Source organism: Nicotiana attenuata, chromosome 12 (assembly GCF_001879085.1).
Source record: "Nicotiana attenuata strain UT chromosome 12, NIATTr2, whole genome shotgun sequence".
Classification (NCBI taxonomy): domain Eukaryota; kingdom Viridiplantae; phylum Streptophyta; class Magnoliopsida; order Solanales; family Solanaceae; genus Nicotiana; species Nicotiana attenuata.
The window spans coordinates 32,415,479-32,433,402 of record NC_032000.1 but is presented as its reverse complement, the minus strand read 5'-3'; positions in this window follow the sequence as shown (position 1 = coordinate 32,433,402).

Genomic DNA, 17,924 nt, shown 5'->3' with positions numbered 1-17,924 from the left:
TCACATAGAAAAGTACCACACATACTGGGAAGATGTTGGGGGAAGGAACACGGTATCAAAATAACAGAGGACGGACTGGAAAACATATTAGCATAGAAGCAAGATCATAGTTGTTTACCTTGAAAATGGTAATTACAATTAGATTTGATTTTGTGGTTCTAAAAATACGTGATCTGTTTTTATGCTAGTTATTAGACAATAAATGCTAAGTATGAGATTAGGAAATGAGATAAGAACTTGAAAATAGTATGTTTAAGCAAACCGAGCAGCTGAGAATCGGGGCCTCGATCCGGGTTATACGGGGTCTCGAGGTCGAGCTCGATACTAAGCTATGGATAGCCGATGAAGGGCTAATAGTTTTGAGAGCTTTGATGAAGTCTCTTTATGATCAATAATGAGCAATAAATGAAGAACAATTAATAGAACACAATAAATGTAGGCAATAAATATAAGTAGTGAAATCAAGAGAATATGTTTAAGTTAGAGAGCAAAGAATGTTCTTGTATTATGTTGTTAGTAATATTGTCTCTTTAGAAAATGACAAGGTTCCCCTTTATATACAAGGGTGGAATCCCAACATAGAACAAATGCATTTATTACAAAGATAAATAGCTGGTACAACCATTTAATGCCACGGTACGGACTCGTACTAGCCTAATAGACTTGGTCAGCCTACATCACGTGCCTTGGGAACATCATGATTATCGATCTGCGCTACCCAAGGTCAGACGTTGGTAACCCCTTGGGGTTGAACTCGACCATTGTCTCAAGCCTCCAGAGACGTGCCAATGAAGTGCAATAATGAATATAATATCAAACCCTTTGATTTTTACCGCACATAGATAGTCCCCACGTTTTTAGAGTGAAGTGATAAGAAACGACTTTGACATTAATCTCCTCGAGATTGTCACGATGATGTCAAGCTTATGACGTAAGCTTTTGTAATGGCCAAGACATCCCATCAGTTCATCTTCTTAGAAGCATTCATTACACTGCCGGTTATTTTCCCAAAGAGTGATAATATCGCCGCTGATCCGTTTCCCAAAAAGCGTTGATTGCCCTGTCGATTACGTTACCGCCTTTCCATAAGTTGAAGGTTACTTGAAACATTGTTTCACGCGGTCATTCTTCAACGATCTTTAACCCTATTCTTCTCTTCATCTAAATTCTATCCTCCATGCTTCCAGCCTGTGACCGTAAGGTCACTCGGCAGCGGTTTTGCCACTTATGCCATGGCTATTTTTTAGTGCCTTTCCCTCCTGAGAAGGATCGTAATGATTTTTTGTTGTTGCTATTGTTGGCCCGAAATAATGGGGGAGGGGCTTCAAGTTATCCCCACGCTAGAGGATATGCGGAGCGTGAACTAGTGGTCATCTATAATAACATCCCCGCATCAGAGGATATGCTAGCCGTGAACTGCTACCATCTCTCTTTCTTCCACCTCATATGGCACCTCAGTCCTTATGCCTTCCCCGGAGTGAAGTAGCGTCAACTACTAACTGTTGCATCACACACCTGTGCAATGTCTCAAGAAGTGGCTCCCCAATAGCAGTGTTGGCGAGACCCATACTTGCCAAATTTTTCACCCAGCCATTTCTTCATCTTTTTCTGCTTCTTTATCTTTTTCCGCTTCGGAGGTGGTTCTCGAAGACGTCGTTTGGAAGGTCGAGATGGGATCTCCGATGGAATGGTTCTCACAGAAATTGCCGCTGAGGGTGTACCTCCGAGAGTAGATTAGACTTTTAGTTGTTATTTTTGCTTCTTTGTTTCTGTGTAAGGACCCTCCGTGGGCTTTTGTAATCATGTGTACGGACCCTCTATGGGCTTTTGTAATCGTCATTTATTAATACAAAAACATTTCTTCAATTTGTCTCTGATTTGTGCTGGATTTCCCTTTATTTGCGTTTGTGAACAATCTGAGCATGTGTCTTTACTGATCGGCTCGAATATCGAACCCAGGAGTAGGTATTCCCTCGGTTCCTAATTGGTTAATACGATATTCCCTGGAACCCTTTGCCATTCCACGGACTAAGCACAAATTGAATTGATACAAACTTAGGCCGTCGGGACCTTTGACTTCGAATTGAGCGAGAGTGAGGCTTCGAATTTTAAAATGAATGTTAGCCTTTTAGGCCCCACTGATAGTCCTCGAGGAAGAATTTGCTCGAACATCTGAGAATAAAGATAGCCCTTAGACATTCACAAACAGACCTCGAGTGAGAGTTTGCTCGATCTCGGGTGGCCTAAAAACTTGATATGAACTTAGAGTGAAGATAGCCTTGAGGCATTATAGATAAACCCCGGATGAAGGTACGCTTGGACTCGGATGGCCCCTGGACTAAAGTAACCGTAAGGGCATTTAATCTTGATCTGAAGGCGAAAATAGCCCTAAGGCTTTACTAGTAATTCTCGAGTGAGAACTGGCTCGGGCTCAGGTAGCTCGAGGGCCAAAGAATCGGGTGAATGACTCGCACTTGTAGTAGCAGAAATCCTCGAGATAGGGTATCACCTCGAGGTCAGGTTTATATGAATAGCTCCTTAGAGCTTATTTTTTGTTTCCACAGAGATCCTCGAGATCGGGTACCATCTCGAGGCTCAGAGCGATACTGATGGCTCTTTAAATCCTATTTTCCTTTTAATAGATATCCTCGAGATTGGGCACCATCTCGAGGCTTAGAGTGATATTGATGGCTCCTTAAAGCCTATTTTCATTTTGAGAGGCATCCTCGAGATCGGGCACCATCTCGAGGCTTAGAGTGATATTGATGCGGAGGTCTTTGATCCCTCGAACGTTTGTGCGACAGCGTTAACCGCATGACACGATCATGAAATGATCGGGGTGATCCTGTCGGTCATCTCCCCGAAGGCAATAACGACCTAGTTGGAATTAATTGGCCTTTAGGGTAGGCAAACATTCGCCACATGCTCGATATATGAGTTTATTTCCCTCTTTTCTGAGGATTCCGCTATTTTGAGTAGCTATACCTTTTCATCGAATTCTTCTTCCTCGCTTCAGATTCTTCACCGTTTTAATTCAAAGTTGTCGCTCAAGTTTCCATTTTTCTTCTCTTGTTTTATCATAGTCATCGCTGCTACACCCAAATCCGTTCACCAAGTAAATGAGGGTTCCGCCTCTTCATCCCACTCTATCGGTGGTACACCGTCAGCGTCTGGTGAGCCATCCTCAAGATGCTTTGTCTCAAAGGGGGACCTTTCGTTAGAGGGACCTCCCCATGTTGAGGACCATTGGGATCATGCATCAAGGTTCGCTTCGTCAATAGGAGAGGAACGTCTCAAGGCAGTGAGGAGAGATTGCGGATGGGGAGAAAAGGTAATACTGGAGGTATCTTCCCCGGAAGAGGACATCACGGCACATATAGAGGGGTTTTTACACGTATACACGTACCCCTTCACGCTAGGCCCTCTCGATAGGGTTATACTTGACTTCTGTCGAAGATATCGGGCTACCCTGGCACAGGTACACCCGTCGCTCTGGAGGATAGTGCTGATGATAAGGTTCTTCACGGAGGAAGAAGGGCTCGAGTTCACCCTTAGCCGTCTTATCAGATTGTAACGACCCTTTCATTGCCGAGGCCTTATAGCTTTACGATGTCGATCCACTGGGCCCTTTGTTTTCTATGATGAATTAGACAAGGACCGAGGGTGGATGAATAGATTCTTCCGAGTAAGGACTATTGATATTATCCCTGTGGATTTTATGCCATTTCCTGAGAAATGGAATTTTATGCGTAAGTGGTACACTTGCATTTTTACCATTTTGTTCATGGTGGAGGGGGGCTCCGTAAAGATGTTTTCCTTTCTTTTTTACATCAATCTCATGGATGCCTTACGAGGTACCAGACCTGGCGGATTGGTCCCTAAAGCTGGCAACTCGCGCGACCTGTGATGGGTGTAAGTGGCGAGGCCTGTCAAAGGATAGATGGGAGGCAAAATGCCACGGTACTTGGTGTGCGGTTCATTCCCTTTGGAAGGTATTTTCTTCTACATGTCTTAACTCCGTTACTGTAGGCATTGGAGAATTCCCTGAGATGGGATCATGCCCTCTAGGAGAGGAGGAAAGATTATCGGTTTCGGGGCTGAGGAATAATAACAAACGAAAAAGACCTTCGAAGGACGAAGGTGCTCATACCGAGGCAGGCCCTGCCTGGAGGCTCAAAAAATATGTATGAGCCGAGCCTACAGCACCCGGGCCTTCCAGCCCCAAAAAACGGTTCCCCATTCACCTCTACCTTCTGTTCCCGTAGAAGGTACTTCGAGGGGTATATGTGTCCTACCGTTGTCTTCATCTCCTATCAAAGGTACTTCAAGGGATGTTCGAGGCCAGGGGCCGCCTAAGCCAGGCGGGGTGTCGAGTGATCATATTCCCATTGGAAGTGGTTCTACTGGGGTCGATGAGACAGGCCAGTAGATGTGCGCTCAACCTTTTAGGAGGCTTACAGGCTCAGTTCTGTAGTGAGTTTTGATCGATGTTTTGGCTTTTCAGTTTTGCACTTTTTTATTTTCTTATTGAGCTTCTTTTTCGTAGGCCATTGATAAGCTCAAGTCCGAGCTGCTCCGCCGTGAATCTATGATGAGGAGGGCCTTGGATGGGGAGAAATCCCTCAGGCTTCTTTGTGATAAAAGGGGAGATGAGTTGGTATACCTGCGGTATGAGGAAAATCATAGTCTGAACTACGAAAGCCACCTTGAGAAACATGTAACCTTTGCTCCGAGAGAATGCATGCTTCTTCTTCTATCCTCAGAGATTAAAGTTTTGATATTTCAATTGTAGAGCAAGACAGAGGATCTGGAACGCCTTTGGGGCGAGGTTGGCTAGGCCAGGTATGAGTGTAACAGACTAAGGGCTCGGATAGATGCCCATGTTGTGGCCATGAAGAATGTTTTGGGCAAGGTTTCTACCCTCGAGGTGCAGCTCCGGAATGCCTATGGGAATAGTTCGGTTCAGACGACAAGATTGCAAAGCTCGAATCCGAATTTTTGGAGATGAAGGCCGAGATCATGGATGCCCGGGCTGAAGCTGAAGGGAGTCGGGCTAGGGCCGATAAGAAAGTGGCAGTCTATTTAAAAGACGCCACCGAATCTCGGGCTAAGCTGAGAGGGGCTTATGATCAGGAGAGCAGAAGCAATGAATATGCTCGGTGTAGATCTCAGAGGGAAACCCTCGAAGATATTCATGTTAGGGGCTTTGATCTCTTGGAAGAGATAGCGCAGGCCAAGGCGGATGAATATGGCGCCAAATTCCTTGTATCTGATACCGAAGATAATGGAGAAGAGGCCGACAGGGCCGCAGTTCCCGAGGGGAAATTAGACTAGGCTTTTCCTTTTTTATTCTTTATATAGTGTTCTTAGAGAACTTGGTAAATGTAGCCTTGAATTGTTTCATACGTGCGTGTATGTAAAGAAACCTTTCGGTTTTCTCCTTCCATGAATTTTTGTTTGCTTGCGTATGTCTTTCTTTTATAAGTTGGTCGATGATTGGCCAGGTGTATAATTCGGCTCTGAGGCTCGTTAGGCTGGCCCGTAGGCTTTTGCGCATTTTGTCGGTACGACCTCTGATCTAAGCTGGCAACAAGGGATCTTATGAATTTAGGTTGATACGACCTTTAATTTAAGCTGGTGATAGTGGCTCTTACGCGTTAGGTCGATGCAACCTTTTAATTTAGTCTTGTGACAGTGGCTCTTACATATTTACCCTTAGGCATCTTTTAGCTAAATATTTTGGGCTCGGTCTCCAAGTCGGATTTCAACTCAAGCTCATCGACCCTCAAGTTTTTTATTTTCAAGCCAGCCCTTAAGCTCTTACACATTGGGTCGGTACGACCTCTAATATGGGATGGCGGCATTGGCTCTTACACAATGGGCCGGTACGACCTCTAATATGGGCTGGCGGTAGTGGCTCTTACGCATTGGGTTGGTACGACCTCTAAATTAGGCCGGCGGCAGTGGCTCTGACACATTGGGTCTATACGACCTCTAATATGGGCTGGCGGCAGTGGCTCTTATGCATTGGGTCGGTAAGACCTCTATTATACGCTTTACTTTCCGTCGTTAAAGACTTTTTGAAGTTTTTGTGTTCGCCGGACTCTTCAACGGCTCGATAAGAGCCTCGACTGTGATCCGTTATGTAGCGATAAATGAGCACCTTAGCAGCTTTCGCTCGATGGCTGAATTGTGTCGAAGCCTATTGTTTGGAGCTAACATGATCGAAGCTTTTTTGCTTATGCTGAGGGTATCCTGAATAACCGGTTCTTTTCAAAGTTTTTTCAATGTAATTGAAGGCCTGTGATATTATAGCGATGGTCGGGCGTCCCCGAGTCACGTGAGTTTGGCTGGTACAGCCTTGTAACCGTAGCCTTTGTGTTTGGTCGGAGCCTTTTAGTCCCCCGAGTGAAGTAGTTTCAACATCTATATCGAGGGTATACCTTTTTAGGGGTCTTATAAGTTCGGATATATAGCCTTAAATTTAAGATCGGGATTATGCCTTTTGTAAGGTCTTAAAAATATTAACATGCCTTACTTGAGGTCTTATAGATAAGTTACTTGGTATAAGTATGTTCATGCCTTGCTTAAGGTCTTACAGATGAGTTACTTGGTATAAGTATGGTTAATGCCTTGCTTGAGGTCTTAGAGATGAGTTATTTGGTACAAGTATGGTTAATGCCTTACTTGAGGTCTTACAGATGAGTTACTTGGTACAAGTATGGTTCATGCCTTGCTTGAGGTCTTACAGATGAGTTACTTGGTACAAGTATGGTTCATGCCTTGCTTGAGGTCTTACATTTTTGGTGTTGCCTTATAGAGGTCTTATATTGTTGATAATGCCTCATGGAGGTCTTACATTTTCTAATATTGCAGCATGGAGGGCTTTCGGACTCGAGGCTGCCCATTTGGGGTCATATGGCTTTGAGTTTCTGATAACTTGATGGGATGATAGTCGACGACAGTCCCTGAGACGTCGAAATTTTTTTACTCTGGAGCCATTATTTGTACACTTGGTGTTTCCTTGTTATGGGCTTACGAGTTTGAAGTTTTAGACCCAGAGGCCATATGGCTTTGAGTTCTCGACGACAATCCCCGAGTGTTCGGGAAAATATTTTGGCTTTGGAGCCATTTCTTTCGAAAGTATCAGACTTCTTTGAAGCGCAAAGCGTTAGGAAAAATATTCTTCGATTACTTGATACAAGTATACATGCTTTTGTCGTCGAGGGCTCGAGTATTTTATGCGGACACGGTTCGTTCGATCGTATGGCCTGATACATCATTTTCCTATTGAGACCCTTTCTGGCTCATTTTGACTTCTTCGAGAAGGCGATCTTCTAGGGGCATGCCCCCCAGTATTCGAGGTTGATTGAAGAGAAGCCTTGAATACTTGTTGAGTTCTCCTTAGGTAGCGTATAGATTTTGCCTCGTTATAAACTTTGCTGGTAAAACCCTTCTTGGGATAAAACCCGATCGAAGGAAAAGAGTGCAACGTATGCTTTGAAACCAAAGGTCTTCAAGCTGGAAAGCGCTTCGATTATTCTGATCGGACACCTGCATAAAGATTAGTGTAAGGTGTAAATACAAGAGAGGTGGTTGTACCTTAGCGATGGTGGCGCTTTGAGCCTCGATATGTTTCAAACGTTTGCTCCGGGGATGCGGTACGGTCCTTTATAGCCGAGAATGTGTCCCATGATTGCTACTTCACCGTTTGCTTATCCTTCAATTCTTTCGATCTCTAAGGTGTCGATGCCGGTGCCACATCGTGCACCGCGAACATCTCCCTAGCTGCATATTTTTCTCCACACACGGCTTTTATTCCGTCCTTTCTTAGTAACTTCATCATTTGATGAAAAGTCGATGGTACTGCTCTCATGCAGTGTATCTATGGCCTCCCGAGCAAGGCATTGTATCTCGTGTCCCATTCGATGACATAAAACTTGGCATTTTGAGTTGTCCGGCCACGTTGACCGGGAGGGTGATTTCCCCTTTGGTTATCTCGCTCGCCATATTGAATTCGTTGAGGACTCGAGAGGCGGGCACGATTTGGTCGAGCAGTCCGAGCTGCTCTACGATCCTTGACCTGATAATATTGGCCGAGCTACCTGGATCCACAAGTACACGTTTAATTTGAAACGTATTCACAAGAAAAGAAATTACCAATGCGTCGTTATGAGGCTGAGACACAGTCTCGATGTCCTTGTCGCTGAACGTGAGAACGTCCTCGGGAATGTAACCTTGAGTTTGCTTTTCCATGGTGATGGATATTTTTGTACTTTTGACAATGAGTTCCTGCGGGATGTCAATGCCTCCAGAGATCATGTGGATGACATGTTGTGGTTCTTCTGTTTCATTTTTCATGTTCGCTTATCTTTCTCGGAACTGATTTTTGGCTCGGTCACTAAGGAACTCTCGAAGATGCCCTTTGTTGAGTAATCGGGCTACTTCTTCTCGGAGCTGTCTGCAATCTTCGTTCACGTGACCGTATATGCCGTGAAATTCGCACACCATATTAGGGTTCCTCTGTGACGGATCTGATTCTACGGGCCTTGGCCACCTGGTGTCCTTGATTTTACTTATGGCTGACACGATGTACGAAACATCAATGTTGAAGTTATACTCGGATAACTGGGGTGCCTCTATCGGCCCCGTGTATCTGTCGGATTTGGCTCTATTTACTAATCCCCGAATATTCTGACCTCGATCTGTCCTTCAGTCGTTCCGGGGTATGTTTCGCCTTGAGGCGTTTCTTCGATCTTTAGTGTACGGTTGGTACCTTTCCTTGTTTGGCTTTGTATCGTTTGTCAGGAGTCTGCTTGGATATACCGAGCCCGATGGGGTTCCCAATTGGTCGTCCTCGGACCTGATCTTTGGTTGGTATCAATTGTGGACATCCGCCCAAGTCACGGTGGGATATTCGACCAAATTCTGCTTCAGCTGCTTCGAAGCCATTGAGCTTCGTTCGTTCAAGCCTTGGGTGAAGGCCTGCACTGCCCAGTCATCGGAGACTGGTGGTAATTCCATTCGCTCCATTTGAAAGTGAGATATGAACTCCAACAACATTTCGTTTTCTCTTTGCTTGATTTTGAAGACGTCGGATTTCCTTACAGCCACCTTGATGGCACCGGCATGTGCCTTTATGAAAGAATCTGCCAGCATGGCAAATGAGTCTATTGAATTCGGAGCTAGGTTGTGGTACCACATCATGGCCCCTTTCGAGAGCATTTTTCCGAACTTTTTTAGTAGGACGGATTCGATCTCGTCGTCTCTCAGGTCGTTGCCCTTCACCGCACAAGTGTAAGTAGTCACATGCTCGTTGGGGTCTGAGGTTCTGTTGTACTTCGGAAGATCGGGAGTTCTGAATTTTTTTGGAATGGGCTTTGGAGCAGCATTTTACGGGAATGGCTTTTGTATGAATTTCTTTGAATCAACACCCTGTAGGATCGGGGGTGCGCTCGGGATCTGGTCGACCCTCAAGTTGTATGTCTCTACCTTTTTGTCGTTGGCTTCTATCATCTTTTCGCCCGACTCAATCCTCTTTGTGAGGTCTTCGAGCATCTTCATGATAGCACGGCCATTTCTGGGGCCGCTTTACTTGGGGTTTGTTGGTGGCTTTGCAGTTGAGCGATTGCCAGCTGTTGCGCCTGCAACATCTCAAAGATAACGTGAAGGCTAACTTCTTGTTCCTCCCGATCTGGGGTGTTCTGAGCTTCTTGTTGGTCTTCTTGGCGTACACTCCTGTTAGTGTGGGAGCTTATGTCGACATGTTGGGCATTGCGCGAGACCATGGCCACGGGTATTGATTCTGGTGCATCCTCAAGGTTTTGTAGTAGCACACCAATACCTAAAACTGCTACACCATCCTCTCCATGGTAATCAAGACCGTTGTTCTCATGTGCATTCACTGAGTTAGACATTTTGACCTGAAATCAAAGATTCTTGGACAAGAAAAAGTGTGAAAGATAACTTGCGTTATGTAGTAAACCAGCAAGAAAACAATCACTATTTTTTTTAGCTCCACGGTGGGCGCCAAACTGTTTACCTTGAAAATGGTAATTACAATTAGATTTGATTTTGTGGTTCTAAAAATACGTGATCTATTTTTATGCTAGTTGTTAGATAATAGATGATAAGTATGAGATTAAGAAATGAGATAGGAACTTGAAAATAGTATGTTTAAGCAAACCGAGAGACTGAGAATCGGGGGCTCGAGCAGGGTTATGCGGGGTCTCGAGGTCGAGCTCGATACTAAGCTATGGATAGCCGATGAAGGGCTAACAGTTTTGAGATCTCTGATTAAGACACTTTATGATCAATAATGAGCAATAAATGAATAACGATTAATAGAACACAATAAATATAGGCAATAAATATAAGTAGTGAAATCAAGAGAATATGTTTAAGTTAGAGAGCAGAGAATGTTCTTGTATTGAATGTTGTGAGTAATATTATTTCTTTACATAATGACAAGGGTCCCCTTTATATAAAATGAGAGAACCCCAACATAGTACAAATGCATTTATTACAAAGATAAATAGCTGGTACATCCATTTAATGCCACGATACGGGCTCGTACTAGCCTAATAGATTTGGTCAGCCTACATCACGTGCTTTGGGAACATCATGATTATTGATCTGCGCTACTCCGAGGTCAGACGTTGGTAACCCCTTGGGGTTGAACCTCGACCATTGTCTCGAGCCTTTGGGGACGTGCCAACGAAGTGCTATAATGAATTTAAAATCGGACCCTCTGATTTTTACCGTACACTATAGTCGATAGAAAATAGTTTTAATACAAACAACACATTGTACATGTAGAATAAATATTGGAATGACTCAGAACAGTATAAGATCGAAAACTCATACCAAATATTACATATTGGTATTCTGGGATGGTCACAATAGACTAAACAACTAGAGAAGATCTAAATCATGTCACAAAATGGTTCAAACAAGGCATGGAAAACAGATTGAGGTAACTGTTAAGATCTCAATCAGTCACCAATGGGGTATGGGGATTATGTTGAGTGACAAAATAGCAAGTGAACATGTCATAAATTAATACAGATATTCTAGCCCTCACTATAGAGCTTAAAGACATAACAAATAAGCATGAATTAGGGGAACATCCAAACACCCCTACTATGAGATTACCCAAGTTAGGCTTAGTAAACAGAGAACTAGTATCATTAGGAGGAGAGTAAGATCCTTACAGGCTTAGAACAAGGTGAGACTAACAATATCGTGCACAAAAGTAATCCAGAAAACATATTTAAGCCAGGAATTTCACAGGTGACAACACATGCAAATCAAGGACACATAGGGATGAAATTACGAGAATCAAGTAGCTTACCAGTTAAACGGACAAAATAAAGAACAAAAGATCCACAAGAACCCAGAACCTCAATGCGTCAAATTTCCCAAGAGCTTCAAAAGAACCCCGGGCAATACTCGCACCAAGAGAAAGTTCGAACAGTATACTCTCAGTGGCCTTGGCTTTCAGCCGGCCAAGGCAAGGTAAAGAACAAGATATTAAAGAAATAAGAGAACAAAGCTTCGAATTTTTAGTGAGATTATAGTGATTCCCGTCTGTCCAAAAGGGGAATGGGGAAGGGGTTTATATAGTGGTAAAATCAGTACATAAGTAAGGAAATGCAATCAATCAAATCATAAAATGAAAGAAGAACACATAAATCAATTAAAATCGGATTAGGAGAAGAATATGGTAAATCCTAGTTTTTAGGGAAAGTAAATATTGACAAAAATATAACAAAAATCGGACGCACAGTAGAGTATAGGACGAATATAGACATAATAACACTCAAAATTAGAGAATCGAACCCATTTCGGTTCGATTTGAAGAGATCTGAAAATCCTAGTTTTAGGGAAAGTGTAAATCGGCAAAATACAAACAAAATCATACTCACACAGTGTAGAATAAAGCGTGTATCGACGGAATATCGTTCGGATTCAAGAGATGGGAGTCAATCGAAAAGAATCAAAGTAGTAATATTTGCCATGTTTAGGCAAGTACTAGGTGACGCCATGGAGAATCAGCCAATAGCAGAAACATACTAATATGGTAAGTAGATGAGATGGAAATCCCATTAGAAGAGGGATTAAGGAAAGGGTTTTGAGAGGCAGTGGATATGGTTCGTAGGAGAAGAGGGTGAGAGATTGAGAGCGTTTAGGGCGGCGGGTTAGGGTTTTAGGTATAGGGTAATTAAAACGAGGGGAAATGATATGGGCCGTTGATCTTGAAAGATCAACGGATGGGATATAAAAATGAACGGGGTGGGCTAAAATAAAACTGATACCGACCGTGTATTAGACAGGGTTTGATCTTGGGTCAGGGGTAATTGGGCTAATTTGGGTCTGAATTTTAGGTTTAAAATGGCTATTATTTAAATAAACAAAATATAACAAAATAATTTATAAAAATACTTAATAAAAAATATTATTTATGCAATAAGATGATTAACAATAATAATTTAGCATTATACAGATATAGAAGGCTATTTTGACACAAATAGTATAGATAAAAAGCAATTATATATGAATATTGGCTATTATTGCAAAATTAGGTAAATAACTTAAAAAATGCAAACATAATTATACGAAATAAAGTAAAAATATTATGAAACATAGATGAGTATGAAAAATAATAATTTGGATGATTAAGTCATCACAAAATAATTTGAAGGAATAATTAATATTATTCAAGTAATTTAAATGCAGAAAAAGCTCTAGAAATTATGAAAAATTATAGAAAATGTTTGTATAGATTTGTAAGCTAAATAATGATGGACAAATTATGTTTTGAAAGTGTATATATATTTTGAAAAAATATGAGGGCAAAACTGGGTATCAACACAACAGACTTCGCCAGCTATACCGAATTAGTCCGCATTGTATCCAAAATTCACCCGAGTCCCTCGGGCTCCAAACCGAAAATGTACACAAAGTGTAATAATATCCTACAATCTTTCACATTAATGCGCCGAAACGCGCTTGAGTCACCCGAGACCCCAAGCAAACGTGCGTACAAGTTCAGAAACATCATACAAACCTATCGAAATCGTTAAAACACCGATCCGAGATCGTTTACCAAAAGCGTCGACCGTGGTCTACTCAAATCTCATTTTATGTCAAAAATCAATTTTTCTTCAAAATTTTATGCAAATACATTTTGGGAAAATAGCATTGATCACGTACGGAAACCAATAAAAAATGAAGCTATATGAAGTCTCGAATCACGAAGATTAAGGCTAGTGTTCGAAACGGGGACCAAGCATCAAGCTTACCACAGTATATGTTATTATTGTACTTCTGCATAACAAATTCCGCAGACATCGAATCATGAGACCCATTCTGCCTAATTGGTCGGATTAGTACCCTACTTTTCAAATCTCTAACCATTGTCTTGGTAACAAAGAAACTCTCTTCCTGGTTATGTTTACTACCTTTTCCACTAAAGCTATGGCTTACTGTAATGCCTTGTTAATATATCAATAAAATCCACGAACCACGGTTACACGATTAATGATGATTTATGTACATCATTTCACTTCAAGAAGATGACTTCAAAAGATTACGTGCCAAAATTTAAGGACAGAGCTACAGTTCTGCACTTTTGCTTATTGGTTCGGCATAATAGTAGGTTTTACCCAAATTTTATATTTATATTAAAAATTCACTCAATATGTATAAATAATTCAACAGAATCTAATAAATTGTAATTTTCAAATTTTGAATTCATAAACTCAAAATTTCTGTCCCGGTCTCTGCTGCCAAGCAGAGGCAAATGCCTAGTACACAGTTCAGTTTTATTGACTGTTTTTCACTCGAGTTATACGTACCCGCCGTTGTAACAAAATAGTAAGTACAGTGTTACTCCTTGTGAATTGACTAAAAAGAACTTTCAGTCCCCAGCCCAAACTTGTAAGATTGGCATAAGTCACTTATATGTCAACTAAAACAATTACAGTAGTATATATTTTATCCCAACAAATTACAGTCTATCTTTGTTTCTCTATCGAAGGTATAAAATGTCCATTCGACACCACGTGAAATGATGCAAAGATTCGAAAGGGAAAAAAAACCAAAAGCTCTAGGATAGTTGAATAGTCCTGTCACCATTAGAGAGTTGTCAATCCAAAATGACTATTTGACTGGAGAAAATTTATGTATGAGTTAATGCATGAGCACATAGAAAGCAACATGTTACACATGCGATGTTTGTGGTGTTCCACTACTACACCAACATAGCTTCTCACTCTCTATGGTCCCTTCATATATATGGATGTATTCACTGTTCACTTTTTAAAATCGATATACATAAATTATATAATATTGATTAAACACGACTATCCATATGTTATAAAAATATTTTATAGGAAAAATTACTTAAATTGTCAACTGCGAATTTTGATTCAAAACTAGTCTAAATCACCTTTAATCTTTCTCAACTTTGGAATATTGACTCATCTACGTATTTTCAAAACATACCCATTGAAAAAGGTCTCTTTTTGCTTAGGTTTTTGGAATCTTGTATGTTTTTTTCTTTGTGTTTCATTTTCATTCTATCTTGCATCTAATATTACTGATCATGCTTAAAAATATGGATGGAGATCTTTGCGTGTGATTCTTGGAGAGAAAGAATCCTTATTTATCTGAGTTTTCAACTTTTGTATGTGCTTGGCTAGTTTTGGTAAGTATGTGATTAATGTCTAGAGGTGGGTAGGTTTGGATTTATTTTTACATTTCCAGAAGATAAATATTCGCCGGCTATTTTGAGCTTAAGCTTTTAGATGGACGGTTATTTAGGTTAATTTTCAATTAATATTATGAGTCAAAGTACTGCTAGATTCTGTTTTAATGATGCAAATGATATACATGTGCAGGAAATCAATTACAAGAAGTAAAGAAGAGTCCTCAAGACTACTGAAGTAATTCATGATGAATAAGGGAAGAAATCAAATAGCATAGATTACCATACAATCAGTCAATCTGGACAACTAAGGAAAGGACTCGCAAATCTGGACGAAATCCAATCAACAAATCAATCAGCAAGAGCAACGACTAGCTGAGCTGAAGAGAATCAATCAAGCCTTAAGTTAAGGCACAAATCAAGGGCAGCATCACGGAAGATCGAAATATATGAGAAGATTGGTACGCGACTAAGTTTGGAAGATCCAACAATCAAGGAGCAGTCTTCACTCGTATCTCTGCTGAAGGAAGGAAATCAACAAGTCGCAACGGCTCTCTACCTTATTCTTGGAAAGAATCAATTCTTTCCAAGGATCAAATCTCTTCGGTTGTCAAGCCTCTATCATCCATCAAAGTATTTATACCCAGTCTTAAACCCTAGTCTCACATACTTTGATCTAACCAAAATCACTCTCTTTGTTCTACTGCAAACAAGCATTGTAGCTCACAAAGATCTGTTGTGTAACAAGTCAGGGAAAGAAAGAGAGCATAACACTGGTGAGGCATTGTATCAAAAACGAGTGCTTGAGAAACTGTGTGCAAATTCACTACAACTGTACTCGGAGAAACACATTTACTAAAGAGAACTCCCTTGCAACCCAAGGGGACTGGACTAGGATTCACATTGAATCCGAACCAGTATAAAATCCTGGTGTCTTTAATTCCTGCCATTACTTTCTGCAATTTACTTTCCCTTACTATATTTGCTGAATTATCATATCTAGTCGACTACTCAATTAATAAGTCAACTAATAAGCAATTAAGTTCAAATATCTACAATTCACCCCCCCCCCTTGTACTTTCAATCGGTATCAGAGCAAGGCTCACATTTTACTTTTGCTTAACAGCGTGTGAGAAAAGATCATGGCAAATCAGGTTATCATAGGAGCTCTTTTTCAGGAAAGAACTTCACAAGTTAGACCACCATACTTCAATGGACAACACTTCTCTCACTGGAAAGTACAAATGGAAATCTTTGCAAAAGCTTACGATGTCAAAGTTTGGAGAGTCATCAAAAGGGAAATTATCCCCTACCAGCTAGCACTCCACCACTTGCCGACCCTGAGGATATAGATTCATACTCAAAGGAGCCAACTAAGAAGCCGGTACAAGTGACACAATAAGGCGAGAAAATCTGCTTCATAATGCTATAAGTAGGCGAAGAATACGAGAAAATATCAAGTTGTGACACAACCAAAGAGATGTGGGACAAACTTGAGGTCACCTATGAGGGAACAAGCAAAGTAAAGGAAACACATATCAACATGCTAGTTCATGATTACGAACTCTTCTCAATGAAAGAAGGAGAATCTATTGAAGAGATGTTTGCCAGGTTTAGCAAAATAATTAGCGACTTAAAGGCGTTTGGCAAGCCCTACACCAGTGGTGATCAAGTCAGAAAAATTCTCAGAAGTCTGCCAACCACTTGGCAGACCAAAGTAGTCACACTGGAATCTCAAGACCTAAACAAATTATCGTATGATGAACTACGAAGAGAACTCATTGCTTTTGAAAGGACGCATCTAAAAAAGACAAATCAAGAGGAGAAAAAGAAAATAGTTGCATTTAAAACCTCTACTGAAATGGTTGAGAATGACATTGATGATCCTGAAGCTCTACAAGAAGAGATTGCTATGATGTCTAGAAATACGGATGGGCTAATGAGAAGATACAGGAATACAAAGAAAGGAAGATTCCCACAAAGACGATCCAGGCAATACAACGAACAGGATAAGAACGATGGAAAATGCTACGAATGTGGAAAATTTGGACATATTCAAGCTGAATGCCCAGAACTGAAGAGGAAGATCTCTAGAGGTTTCAACAAGAACAAATCCTTCGGAAGCTGGAGCGATGAGGATGACTCTGACCATGAAGAAATAGCAAATCTTTGCTTCATGACAATTCTGGAGAATGAAATGAACAAAATTTCAGGATGCTGGACAGATGAAGATGATTCAGATGACGAGAATGAAAATTGTTTCATGGCGCGAGGTGAAACTAGTGAGGTAAGATCTTATGACTGTGAAAGATGTAATGAATTGTAGGATATCCTTGATTCAACCTTGAAAGAGTCTCAAAAAATGATAAATGAACTTAAGAGACTCACTAAGGAGGTTAAAGACTGGAAACTCAAACATGAAGTATGTGAAATCGAAAAGGAAGTACTTCAAGAAGAGTTTGAGGACTTGCAAATGCAGCTTAACAGCTTGCGCAAATCCACCAGTCACAATTTTGTTAGGTCAAACCAGAAGACTTACAAGTCAACTGGGAAAGAACAAACTAAAACCAAGTCGGCTAGTTCAAACACTTATAAAAGACCTATAAGTAGGTCTGAAGTTAAGTGTCATTACTGTAATAAAATGGGCATAAATATTCCTTTTGTCATTTTCGTAAATCAAATGTGTCAGGATGGGTTTGGAAACCAAAAAGTTCTGAACCTAGAAATAGTAACCCTTCAGGACCCAGGCAAGCTTGGGTACCTAAACGAAAGTAATCATCTTGTCTTGAAGGAACACCACAGAGTAAGTCGCAAAGGAAAATGGTATCTAGACAGTGCGTTTCCAGCCATATGACAGGTGATAAAAATCTGTTCAAAGAAGTTAGAAAAATCGATGGAGGAAGTGTTAAATTTGGGGACAATTCAAGGGGTAAAATAGTTGGTACTGGAACAATCCCCTTTAACAACAATTGTGACATTACTGAAGTTTATCTCGTCGATGGCCTAAACTACAATCTCTTGAGCATAAGTCAACTCTGCAATTCAGGATATGAGGTTAAATTTTAAAAACAGGATGTGCCATTGAAGACGAATCAGGTAAGATAATTCTTCCTGGAAAAGCTATGGAAATGTTTATATACTTGATGGTTTTGAAAAAGATAAGTGGTCATATTTGTTTATCCTCTATGTTGATGATCCATGGATATGGCATAGG